General features: G+C 38.8%; 1 protein-coding gene across 1 annotated transcript in view; it reads left to right on the top strand.

Annotated features, from left to right (window-relative positions):
- The window catches only part of HERC3 (HECT and RLD domain containing E3 ubiquitin protein ligase 3), an 809,237-nt gene that overhangs the window by 248,242 nt on the left and 550,051 nt on the right, over positions 1-10,944 (top strand). The window lies entirely within an intron of this gene.

Below are 10,944 nucleotides of genomic sequence, written 5' to 3' on the forward strand. Positions count from 1 at the left end.
AAGAGGCAGAAACCGGTGGCTGAGCACAGGTGCGCAGTCCCGCCCAGCCCGTGGAGCTGGGGCTTGCAGCCCCAGGCACGGTGGGCAGCCCCACCAGTGGGGGCGGGGCGAAGGCCCTGGTCGTGGAGGCTTGTAGATTGCAGCATGTGAACAGACTCCTCCAGTGGAGGAGAGGCAGAAACCTCAGCAACAGCCGCAGCTGGCAACGCCCATACCTGAAAGCCAGAGGCAGCAGCAGAGAGGGTGGCAGGCCTGCAGACAGACCACACCTACGGAACACAGAGGCCACACCCTTCTTATACACAGACAAAACAGCAGAGGTCCCCAAACTACAGCCTGTGGGCTACATGCGGCCCCCTGAGGCCATTTATCCACCCCACTGCACTTCAGAAGGGGTACCTCTTTCATTGGTAGTCAGTGAGAAGAGCACAGGATGCATCCACATCCTGTGCTCCTGGAGTACTGTATGTGGCAGTGCTGCAAAGCCCGGCTTTGCTCACGTACAGTACTACTTCCAGTGACAGGGGACAAACGCCTCACGACTCCGGAAGCACGTCATATGATGCACATCCAGTCTGCGGCTGCAGTGCCCCACATCACCAGAAGCAGTGTGAAATAACAGCAGACATAGGAAGAAAGGCAAAGCACTATAACCATTACTACACAGTGCAATGACCTGCATACTCTTCCAAATGTACAACAACATAATGGCCCCTATAACCTCCCTTTGCCCAAAAGTCTTCCCCCACATTACTACACACCATGTTTCCCCTATTATAAAGCCCTGTCTTATGTTACTTTTACCCCCAAAAGACGGGGGCTGTCTTATTTTTAGTTCCCACTGAAATACTGGTCAGTTTGTTGATTTAAATTTACTTGTTATTTATTGTAAATATTGTATTTGTTCCTGTTTTTATTTTTTTTTTTTTGTTTTTTTTTTTTACTTTAAAATAAGATATGTGCAGTGTACATAGGGATTTGTTCATAGTGTTTTTTATAGTCCAGCCTTCCAACGGTCTGAGGGACTATGAACTGGCCCCCTGTGTAAAAAGTTTGGGGACCCCTGAAAAACAGGCAGGCAGAGAAATGCAACCCAAATTAATGAAGAGAAATCCCCAGAAAAGGACTTGAATGAGTCAGATATAACCAAATTACCAGATGCAAAGTTTAAAATAATGATTGTTAAGATGCTCAAAGATCTTAGAACAATAGATGGTCAGGGAAAAGAATATAGCAAAAGAGGAATAAAGCTTTAAAGAATAAAATGGCAAGAAACAACCACATATCAATAATAACCTTAAATGTAAATGGATTAAATGATACAGTCAAAAGACATAGGGTAGCTGCGTGGATAAGAAAACAAGACCCATACACATGCTGTCTACAAGAGACACACCTGAAAACAAAAAATGCACATAGACTGAAGGTAAAATGATAGAAAAAAATATTTCATGCAAATGGAAATGAAAAAAAAAAACTGGGGTAGCAATACTTGTATCAGACAAAATGGACTTTAAAACAAAGGCTATAATAAGAGATAAAGAAGGTCACTACATAATGATAAAAGGAGCAATCCAACAGGAAGATATAACCATTATAAATATCTACACACCTAACATAGGAACATCTAAATATATAAAGCAGACTTTGATGGATATAAAGGGCAAGATCAACAGCAATACTATAATAGTAGGGGATTTCAATACCCCACTAACATCACTAGATAGATCTTCAAGAAAGAAAATTAACAAAGAAACAGCAGACTTAAAGGACATACTAGATCAACTGGATTTAATAGATATCTTCAGAACCTTTCACCCTAAAGCAGCAGAATATATATTCTTTTCAAGTGCACATGATATATTCTCAAGGATAGACCACATGTTAGGGCACAAAAGCGGTCTCAACAAATTTAAGAAGATTGAAATTTTCTCTGATTACGATGGCATAAAACTAGAAATCAACCACAACAGAAAAACTCAAAAATACTCAAACAGTTGGAAACTAAATAGCACATTATTAAATAACAAATGAGTTAACAATGAGATCAGAGAAGAAATAAAAAAATTCCTAGAAACAAATGCTAATGAGCATACAACAACTCAAAATTTATGGGACACAGCAAAAGTAGCACACCTATGTTAGGTGTGTGGATATTTATAATGGTTATATCTTCCTGTTAGATTGCTGAGAGGGAAGTTCATAGCATTACAGGCATACCTTAAGAAGCTAGAAAAAGCTTAAATAAACAACTTAACCCGGCATCTAAAAGAACTAGAAAAAGAACAGCAAGTAAAGCCCAGAGGTAGTAGAAGGAAGAAAATAATAAAGATCAGAGCAGAAATAAATGACATAGAGGCTAAAGAAACAATACAGAGGATCAATGAAACAAGGAGCTGGTTGTTTGAAAAGGTAAACAAGATAGATGAACCTTTACCCAGACTCACCAAGAAAAAAAGAAAGAGGACTCAAATAAATAAAATTAGAAATGAAGTGGAGAAATAACAACTGACACAACAGAAATACAAAGGATTGTAAGAAAATACTATGAGGAACTGTATGCCAAAAAATTAGACAATCTGGATGAAACGAACAAATTCCTTGAAGCATATAATCTTTTAAAAATCAATCTGGAAGAATCAGAAAACCTAAACAGACCAATTACAACAAATGAGATTGAAACAGTTATCAAAAAACTTCCAACAAACAAAAGCCCAGGGCCTGATGGCTTCACAAGTGAATTCTACCAAACATTCAAAGAAGAACTAACTCCTATCCTTCTCAAGCTATTTCAAAAAATTCAAGAGGAAGGAAAACTTCCTAGCTCCTTTTATGAGGTGAGCATAATTCTGATTCCAAAACCAGGCAAACACAACACAAAGAAAGAAAATTATAGATGAATAACCTGATGAATTTAGATGCTAAAATCCTCAACAAAATATTAGCAAACCAGATCCAGCAATATATGAAAAAAATCATACACCATGATCAAGTGAGGTTTATTTTGGGGAGGCAAGGCTGGTACAATACTTGCAAATCAATCAATGTGATTCATAACATAAACAAAAGGAAAGAGAAAAACCACATGATAATTTCAATAGATGCAGAAAAAGCATCATGATCAAAACTCTCAGCAAAGTGGGAATACAGGGAACATACCTGAATATGATAAAGGACATCTATGACAAACCCACAGCCAACATCATACTCAATGGGCAAAAATTAAAAGCAATCCCCTTAAGATCAGGAACAAAGCAGGGGTGCCCCTTTTCACTCTCTTATTCAACATAGTCCTGGAAGTCCTAGCCACAGCAATCAGACAAAAAGAAGAAATAAAAGGCATCCAAATTGGAAAAGAAGAAGTAAAACTATCATTATTTGCAGATGATATGATATTGTATATAGAAAACCCTAAAGTCTCAGTCAAAAAACTACTGGACCTGATAAATGAATTCAGCAAGGTGGCAGGATATAAAATTAATGCTTAGAAATCAGAGGCATTTTATACACCAACAATGAACTGTCAGAAAGAGAAATTAAGGAAACAATCCCCTTCACTATTGCAACCAAAAAAATAAAGTACCTAGGAATAAATTTAACCAGGGAGATTAAAGACTTGTACTAGGAAAATTATAAAACATTGATAAAAAAATCAAGAAAGATACAAACAAGTGGAAGCATATACTGTGCTCATGTTTAAGAAGAATAAACATCATTAAAATGTTTATATTACTCAAAACAATTTATAAATTCAACGCAGTACCAATTAAAATACCAATGACATACTTCAAAGATATAGAACACATATTCCAAAAATTCATATGGAACCAAAAAAAAAACATGACTAGCCTCAGCAATCTTGAAAAGGAAGAATAAAGTGGGAGGTATCACACTTCCTGATATCAAGTTATACTACAAGTCCATTGTACTCAAAACAGCCTGGTACTGGCATAAAAACAGGCACATAGATCAATGGAACAGAACAGAGAACCCAGAAATAAACCCACAGCCCTATGGACAACTGATATTTGACAAAGGAGGTAAGAGCATACAATGGAGTAAAGACAGCCTCTTCAACAAATGGTGTTGGGAAAATTGGACATCTACCTGCAACAAAATGAAACTAGACCACCAACTTACACCATTCACAAAAATAAACTCAAAATGGATAAAAGACTTAAATGTAAGCCGTAAAACCATAAGCATCTTAGAAGAAAACATAGGCAGTAAGCTCTCTGACATCTCTCGCAGCAATATATTTGCCGATTTATCTCCACGGGCAAGTGAAATAAAAGACAGGATAAATAAATGGGACTATATCAAACTAAATAGCTTTTGCACAGCTAAAGACAAAAGGAACAGAATAAAAAGACAAACTACATGATGGGAGAACATATTTGACAATACGTCTGATAAGGGGTTAATAACCAAAATTTATAAAGAACTTGTAAAACTCAACATCAGGAAGATAAACAATCCAATCAAAAAATGGGCAAAAGAAATGAATAGACACTTCTCCAAAAAGAACATACAGATGGCCAATAGGCATATGAAAAAATGTTCAACATCACTAATTATTAAAGAAATGGAAATTAAAACCACGATGAGATATCACCTCACACCAGTCAGAACGGTGCTCATCAACAAAAGAACACAGAATAGCCTGACCAGGCGGTGGTGCAGTGGATGGAGCGTCAGACTGGGATGCAGAGGACCCGAGTTTGAGACTCCGAGGTTGCCAGCTTGAGTGCGGGCTCATCTGGTTTGAGGAAAAGCCCACCAGCTTGAACTCAAGGTCGCTGGCTCCAGCGAGGGGTTGCTCGGTCTGCTGAAGGCCCGCGGTCAGGGCACATATGGGGAAGCAATCAATGAACAACTAAGGTGTCGCAACGAAAAACTAGTGATTGATGCTTCTCGTCTCTCTCCGTTCCTGTCTGTCTGTCCCTGTCTATCCCTCTCTTTGACTCACTCTCTGTCTCTGTAAAAAATAAATAAATAAATAAAAATTAAAAAAAAAAAAAAGAACACAGAATAAGTGCTGGCAAGGATGTGGAGAAAAGGGAACCCTCCTGCACTGCTGGTGGGAATGCAGACTGGTGCAGCCACTGTGGAAAACAGTATGAAGATTCCTCAAAAAATTAAAAATCAAACTGCCTTTTGACCCAGCTATCCCACTTTTAGGAATATACCCCAAGAACACCATAGCACTGTTTCAAAAGGAGAAAAGCACCTCCATGTTTATGGCAGCATTGTTCACAATAGTGAAGATCTGGAAACAGCCAAGTGTTCGTCAGTGGACGAGTGAATTAAAAAGCTTGGTACATATATACAATGGAATACTATTGGGCCATGAAAAAGAAGGAAATCTTACCTTTTGCGACAACATGGATGGACATGGAAACTATTATGTTAAGTGAAATAAGTCAGGCAGAAAAAGAAAAATATCATATCACCTCACCCATTTGAGGAATCCAATGAACAATGTGAACTGAGGAACAGAATTGAGACAGAGGAGAGATCAAAGGAACCAGAGGAAAAAAGAACAGAGGGAAAGGGGATGATAGGATGGGATAAACCTGAAGGGAAGGGGGGAGGGCGCTATGGAGCGGGCGTAAAAGAGATGTTGAGGGAAGTATGGGGAATGGGGGATGTATTCAGGGCAACACTAGAATCTATGTAAACACAATAAATTAAAATCAATAAAAATAAAATAAAATAAATAGCAGCTTCATCCTCTGCTTCAAAGAGCAGTAAAGTCCTTCAGTCAGAGGTGACTTTTATCAAATTCAGTAGCATGAAAGTGGGGAGAAAGCCACCCAAATTAACAAGGTGGCTGACCTGTGGTGGCGCAGTGGATAAAAGCATCGACCTGATATACTGAGGTCGCCGGTTCAAAACCCTGGGCTTGCCCAGTCAAGGCACATATGGGAGTTGAAACTTCCTGCTCCTCCCCTCCTTCTCTCTCTCTCTCTCTCTCTCTCTCCCCCCACCTCTAAAAAAAATGAATAAAAAAAAATTAACAAGGTGGAGAAGTAGGGAAGACGTATTTTCACGAACGTTTATTTACAATGTGTCCTTCCATAGACTGTAATCTTTCTGAAAGGAGGGGCATTATCTGTACCCTAGTGGCTCAGGCAAATTTTTTTTTCAGTCTTATTTCCCCCCTGGTTTTAAGCATGCCTCAGTGCTCTGAGAGACAGTAACAGAGAGCATTTCTTAACCACTTGAAAATTATGGAAGGGCCTTTCTTAGCACCCCAAATTTGTTTTGTTTCTCCAGCCTGTGTTGATTTATAATAGTCTTCAGAATTCTCTAGAATGAATCCATACAAATTTGTAATAATCTACCCTTAAATTTCAGGTTATGGAAAAACTGCTCCAAAATTTCTTTAAGGCTTAGAAGAAACTCAAAGTCTTAGTTATTGTTTAATAAGAGTAAAAAACTCTATGTTCCATGTCTTTATTGTCAAGATTCACAGTAATTATTTTTAAGCTCCTCAGTACTTGTAGTTTGAGCTTCTCATTTTGCCGATTATATTATAAATTTCTCAGAGTGAAGGGCCACATGTTAGGCTTTTGTAGTCCAAGAGTATGGTGCTGTTCATATAGTAATTATTTAATCAAGGCATTATAATCAGCTTTATAAACCAAATGATAATATAAACTGAGCCTAGAAATTTTACTCCAGATAAAAATCACACTTGTGGTAGAACTTTGAAGTGCAGAATTTGCTTCAGTGGCTGCTTCTGAATTTTAAATGCCAAATACAGCAGCCGAAAATTAGTAACTATGACAATCTTCCTTGCTGACTCTTCACACTTCTTATGTACTGAAATGGTGACACAAGAAGCTCTAGGAGAGCAAAGTTCAAATCAAAGCAAGCACTTCTATTGGGCAGACCAGCCTTAGCTCTCTTTATTGCCTTGAAGGATTGTGTGGCTATTTATTAACATTTAGAGTCTGAGAAATCAAAGAACAGTAAAGTTTATGACTGGCGCCTAGATTAGCTCCATAGAGAAGAGAGATTCACAGGCAGGAATCATTGCCTGGTTTTTCTTTTGAAGATCTAGACGACAAATACAAGAAGTTTTATATATTTACATAATCATGTATTTCTATGTTTGTATATATCTTTTGTTGCGAAGAAGGCAAATGGAATGGCATGCAGGAAGAAGAGATTTAAAAATAATAAAAAATTAAAAACAATTAATCAGTTCATGTATCCCACAGGAGATGAGTATGATATAAAACTGTGGTATATGAGACCATAATCATAAAAATCTACAAGTTTATAGTCTATATTGATACATAGCATATGAACTGTCTGGGGAGAGAAAAAATTTTGCTCTACCCTCTTAGGTATACAGAGAGAGGGTCCTCGGGTTACGACACGGTTCTGTTCCTACGACAGTGATATAACCCGAATTTTGGTGTCAGTCAAAATATACCCTAGTTTAAGTCACTAACCTATCCTAACACAGTTGTAAAAACATAATCTAAAACATAAAAACACAACTAAGCCACAGAAAAAGGAAAGGACATAAATATACTGTTCTGTACATTGTACTGTAGTAACAGAAAAAAATGGCAAAAAACTGAATGTAAAAAGAATTACAACACTAACAGCATAAGCTGAAAAACTCAGATCTCAATTTTTTTAAGTTTTTATGGGAGTGAGCATCATAAACTCAAAACATCATATGTAGAGAATGTCATAACCTGAAAACCTCCTGTAGTTCCTGGGGACCTGTGAATTAAACTGACAAATTAACAGGAAAAAAAAAAAGGTTTATTCTCATGGAGGTAGCTAGAAGCTAAATGGTTCAAGTTTGAGTCATATCTACCTAACTTAGTAGGGAAGAGAAGGAAGTGGAGAAAGAGTGGACTGACGAGGGAGAACAAGTAACTTTCTTTAGGAGAGGTAAATGGGCTTACAGGAGAATAAACTGAAGAAAGCTTGCAATAATATTTGTTTATGAATATGCAAGTGGTCTTTTCCATCTTTTTCATGGCCATGGAACTCTCCTGGAGATGGATTTATAATAGGTTTACTCTTAGTCTCTTAGTAACACAGTAATTTGTATTCTTTCTATAATTCATCTCTTTAGGGGGGGGTGTACTCTTAAGTTTTAAAATAAGTCTCAGGAATGAGATAACTGTTCTTTATTCTAAGTATGTCATTCATGCATTCCCAACTTTTTTGAATGCCTATTATGTGCCAGGCCCTGTGCTGTTAGAATTATATAGAAAAAGGACCTAGTCCCTGCTTTCAAGGAATTTACAATCTAAAGGTAAAGGGAAGGAAACAAAGAATTATGACATAGGGCAGTAAGTATTAGAAGTAAGTATTGGATGTCATAGGAATAAATAGAAGGAAGACTTAATCCAGGCTGGCAGAGTCTCAGAACAAACATCTCAGAGGACATGACATCTGAATTTTGACATTAACCAGAGAAACACGTAGGGAGATGTGTTACAGGGAGAGAGAAAATGTACACACACTGGGATAAAGCTTAAGAAAGAAGGTTGAAGTGGAAGAAATGCTCAAGTGGCAGGAAATGGACCACAGAGTAACAATCTTTTATGCAAAGAGTTTTAATTTATTTAGGAGCTGAGATTGACAGAAGGCAAAAATTGGCATGCAGTCATGGGGATGTAGAGAATGGACAAGGAAGACCCTGAATGCAGGGAAGACAGTTGGGAAGCTATAGAGTCAGAGAAGACAAATTACAGACATGAAGGAAGAAAGGGGTATCAGTGGGAGCCACTGATATTCATCAAGGTAAGTGGATTAGCCCTGGGGTCGAATTCAAAAAATTGTCTTTAAGACTAACATCCGTAAGTTTAGTACCTATGTTTTCTTATATGTAATTTATCGTTTCTGGCCTTATATTTTGGTCTTTCATCCATTTTTGAGTTAATTTTTGTATATGGATATAAACAGCAGTCTAGTTTTACTCTTTGCATGTGGCTTTCCAATTTTCCCAGCACCATTTATTGAAGAGGCTTTCTTTTTTTCATATGTTTTTGGCTCCATTGTTGAAAATTATTGGCCCGTGTACATGTGACTTTATTTCTGGGCTCTAAATTCTGTTCAATTAGTCTACATGTCTGTTTTTTGTTTTGTTTTGTTTTTGCCAATACTATGCTCTTTTGATTATCATAACTTTGTAGTATAATTTGAAGATCAGTAGTGTGATACATTCAGCTTCATCATTCTTTTTTCTCAGGTTTGCTTTGGCTATTCAGGGTCTTTTCTTGTTCCATACAAATCTGATGATTTTGTTGTTCTATTTCTTAAAAATGTCATTGAGATTTTGATGGAAATTGCATTAAATCTGTACATTTGGGTAATATGAGCATTTTTACTTTGATTCTTCCAACCCACAAACAAAAAATCTGCCCATTTCTTTTTTTTAATTTCATTGTATTTTTTTCTCTTTTAATAATGCTTTGTAGTTTTCAGTATGTAGGTCTTTCACATTCTTTATTAAGTTTATTCCTTTGGGCCCTGGCCGGTTGGCTCAGCGGTAGAGCATCGGCCTGGCGTGCGGGGGACCCGGGTTCGATTCCCGGCCAGGGCACACAGGAGAAGCGCCCATCTGCTTCTCCACCCCTCCTCCTCTCCTTCATCTCTGTCTCTCTCTTCCCCTCCTGCAGCCAAGGCTCCATTGGAGCAAAGATGGCCGGGGCGCTGGGGATGGCTCCTTGGCCTCTGCCCCAGGTGCTAGAGTGGCTCTGGTCGCAACAGAGCAACGCCCCGGAGGGGCAGAGCACCGCCCCCTGGTGGGCAGAGCGTCGCCCCTGGTGGGCGTGCCAGGTGGATCCCGGTCGGGCGCATGCGGGAGTCTGTCTGACTGTCTCTCCCCGTTTCCAGCTTCAGAAAAATACAAAAAAAAAAAAATGTTTATTCCTTTGTATTTTATTCTTTTTGTTGTGAAGGAATTGTTTTGTTCATTTCTTTTTCTGAAATTTCATTGTTATAGGAATGCAGTGAATTTTTGTACATTGATTTTGTGTCTTGCAACTTTATTGTATTTGTTTTATTGTTTCTAACAGATTTTGCTAAAGTCTTAAGGGTGTTCTACATAAAAATCATGTCAACTGCAAAAACTGACACTTCTACTTCATTCCCAATTTGGATGCCTTTAATCCTTTCCTCTTGCCTGATTGCTCTGGTTAGGACTTACAGTACTCTGTTGAGTAAAAGTGGTGAGAGTGGACATCCTTGTCTTATTCCTGATATTAACGAAAAAGCTTTCAATTTTTCACCATTACGTATGATATTGGCGCAATAAGGTAGAAATCATCATGACTATTTTCCTCTGATGTACCAACAAATATTTTGGAAGAGGAAAATGAAAGAGACAAGTTTTGCTTTAGATTAAATCAAAAAGATTTTAATAGATAATGTACTTTTTTCAAAGATTCTTTGCATTAATTTTGCAAACAGCCAGAATGTGGCTACTAAAAGAAATTTCCAACTATTCATTGACTCTTTAAATCAGTGTTCACGCTCTGGCCGGTTGGTTCAGTGGTAGAGCGTCAGCCTGGCATGCAGAAGTCCCGGTTCGATTCCCGGCCAGGGCACACAGGAGAAGCGCCCATCTGCTTCTCCACCCCTCCCCCTCTCCTTCATCTCTGTCTCTCTCTTCCCCTCCCGCAGCCAAGGCTCCATTGGAGCAAAGATGGCCCGGGCGCTGGGGATGGCTCCTTGGCCTCTGCCCCAGGCACTAGAGTGGCTCTGGTCGCAACAGAGCGATGCCCCGGAGGAGCAGAGCATCGCCCCCTGGTGGGCAGAGCGTCGCCCCTGGTGGGCGTGCCGGGTGGATCCCGGTCGGGCGCACGCGGGAGTCTGTCGGATTGTCTCTCCCCATTTCCAGCTTCAGAAAAATACAAAAAAAAAAAAAAAAAAGAATCAGTGTTCACAGGGTCACATAATAAA

This window comes from Saccopteryx leptura, chromosome 5 (genome assembly GCF_036850995.1).
Source record: "Saccopteryx leptura isolate mSacLep1 chromosome 5, mSacLep1_pri_phased_curated, whole genome shotgun sequence".
Classification (NCBI taxonomy): Eukaryota; Metazoa; Chordata; class Mammalia; order Chiroptera; family Emballonuridae; genus Saccopteryx; species Saccopteryx leptura.